The sequence below is a fragment of the Ictalurus punctatus genome, chromosome 10, assembly GCF_001660625.3.
Source record: "Ictalurus punctatus breed USDA103 chromosome 10, Coco_2.0, whole genome shotgun sequence".
Lineage (NCBI taxonomy): Eukaryota > Metazoa > Chordata > Actinopteri > Siluriformes > Ictaluridae > Ictalurus > Ictalurus punctatus.
Genome location: NC_030425.2, coordinates 9110182 through 9113258, shown reverse-complemented (window position 1 = coordinate 9113258; position 3077 = coordinate 9110182).

The window sequence follows — 3077 nt, the reverse complement described above, 5'->3', positions numbered from 1 at the left end:
GAAGCTCCATAGACAAAGTGGTAGTGTTTACTTTCTATACGCATGCTTTGTTTTGTTTTTCGGTTGTAAAGCCTCACAGGAAGCTTTTTTTTAAATATACCAAGTGGAATCAGATTACTAGTGTCAGCTTATAGTTATAAGCAGAGAAACACTAAAGCATATGATTCAATTCAATTCAGCTTTATTTGTATAGCGCTTTTAACAATAGACACTGTCCCATAGCAGCTTTACAGAAATCTATGTATTCAGGATATAGATTTTAAATGTATAAAATGATCCCTAATGATTAAGCCAGAGGCGACGGTGGCGAGGAAAAACTCGCTGAGATGATATGAGGAAGAAACCTTGAGAGGAACCAGACTCAACAGGGAACCCATCCTCATCTGGGTAACACCGGATTATAAACAATTAAATCCTTTCTATAACTGTGCTCATACTACATGCTCAAATAGTGCAGTTGTGTAACCAGGAAAATTCAGTACAGTTGTTACAAGAAGTCTGTTTTGTTGAACTTCTCCAGTGTTCACTGATGGAGATGAGTGCAAAACTGTTTGTGGCAATTGCAGTCCTAACCATCATAGCATAACTGTTCATATGAATTGAGGTCCAAAGCCTTCTTATGGTTTTCAAGCGGTGCCATCCTCAGCAATCTCAATGATCTGTAGGCTGCAGCATGTGGGGCCATGGGGCCATCCTCAGCAGCAGCACGTGCCTTCCAGTTGATGAGAACTCCAACCAGAAGTAGGGCATCAGGATGGATCCCGCAGGTCCGGAGAGCAGAAGGGGTCAGGATCGCTGGTTTCTCAGGAGTATCATGTGTAGCTCGACAGAAAGAGAGACGGAGAGATTATTAGGTTAGCACGTTCGCTTCACACCTCCAGGGTCGGGGGTTCGAGTCCCGCTGTTGCCCTGTGTGTGCAGAGTTTGCATGTTCTCCCCGTGCTGCGGGGGTTTCCTCCGGTTTCCTCCCTCAGTCCAAAGACATGCATGGTAGGCTGATTGGTGTGTCTAAAGTGTCCATAGTGTGTGAGTGTGTATGTGATTGTGCACTGTAATGGACTGGCACCCTGTCCAGGGTGTACCCTGCCTTGTGTCCAATGCTCCCTGGGATAGGCTCCAGGTTCCCCGTGACCCTGAAAAGGAGTAAGCAGTAGAAGATGGATGGATGGATGGTTAAAGACAATCTACTTTGAATGAGTACAACACTATATGCCTGTGAGCCTTCTAGATCTGCTCCTTTACCTAAGAAAAAACTATACACAAAAGACTTGAGTAAACAAATATGTTTTCAGCCTGGACTTAGATACTGAGACTGTGTCTGAGTCCCGAACAATAATTGAAAGGCTGTTCCATAACTGTTGTTTTTTTTGCAAAAGAAAGCTCTTCCCTCTGCTGTAGCCTGAGGATACTCCAGAAGCATGACTGGGAAATAGACTGGGTGGGTATGTAACATGTTTATTTCAGAGTGATTGTGTGGCTTTTCTGTTTTAAGTGTTCTAGGAAGAGCGGCGATGGAGTGAAGGTTGGGGCAGACTGACAACAGCAGTTATGCTCCGATCACTACGTGCCCAATTGTAATCACTGAGCAATTTTCCTGGCTATTGATGTGGTCACTGTGACCCTGTTAAAGTTTCTTCTTCTTCTCTGTGAGCCAGTAATTCAAGTTAATTGAATGTTTCTCATAAAAGCACTTCAGCACTGTGTGTCATTTGTGTGCTCTCTGCTGTACTAAAGAGACGAGGGAAAATGCTTCACTCTTTAATTGCGATGTTTCTCTGAACATTTTGCTTCGGTACAGAATGAGAATTGTTCTTTGTTTCAAATATGAAAGGTGAGTATTGTGTAGAAAAATATTTATTGCACAAGATATTCTGACTGTGACTGTTAGTGATTTTCAACATTAAGCCAGTTTGTTCAGTTTATGTTTTGGATACTATATATTATTCCTGATGGAGGTGAACTGTGTATGATGGACTCTTGATCACAAGTTTGTCTGCAAAATAAGTAGGTTTTGCTACGTTCTAATATCCGCCATGTCAAAAAAAAAGTTTCCTTTGTTTCCACAGTCAGCCTCCCAAAACTGCACTAATGACTTGCATCAGCTCTTCCAGAAAAGAAAAAAAAGATTTAAAAAGAAGAAACACGCATATATAACCATAACATTTCTACCATGTCAGTGTCAGTGCTGTGCTGAGAATAGACCACCACTCAAAATAAAATGATTGGTTGTGGTCCTATGCTTGTACTTTTTTACTGATGGATGGGCTGACAAAATTGTGCGTAGCACTTTATGGATTACAGTCAATAATTTTATACCTACAACGTAACAAGGTTTACCTGAAGAGCAAATGAGTGCAGGGACAAGACCGGGATACTTAATAAAGTGTATCAGTGAAAAGGAACAACCATAAATCCACCACTGAGCAGATATTATTAGAATGTTGGACTATTCTGAGTACAACACTAACACTGTAGCTTGTGTGTAGCACTATAGTGTGTCAGGCAGAGCAGTGTTGCTCAATGTCACTGTGTTACTGAGTTCAGAATAGTCTGCCATCCCTGCTGAAAAATCCAGCTTAGTGTGACTAAAACACAAGTCAAGCTGGTCAGGCTGGTAGACTAGATAGATCTAGATAATAGGTGCTGGTAGAAAGGAAACCTTCATCCATCTCATTCATCATACATCTTCAGTAACTGCTTTATCCTGGCAAGGGGTGCAAAAATCCCAGGGAAAAAACACTGGGCAAGAGGTGGGAATACACCCTCAGGTATTGTGGGATAGCTGTGGCTCAAGTGGCGGTTTAATTCCTGGCCCACGTACCTGTAAATGCCAAAGTGTTCTTGGGCACGACACTGAACCCCAAGTCCTAACGGCAGGTTAGTGCCTTGCATGTGTATGGTGTGTGAATAGGTGAATGAGAAACAGTGTAAAGCACTTTGTAGAACCGCTAAGGTTAAAAAGGGCTATATAAGTGCAGGCCATTTACCCTGGATGAGCCACCGGTCACACACTCTTAGTCTAGTCAGTCTACCTACTAGTATGTTTGTGTGAGGTCAAATGAAACTGAACAACCTTG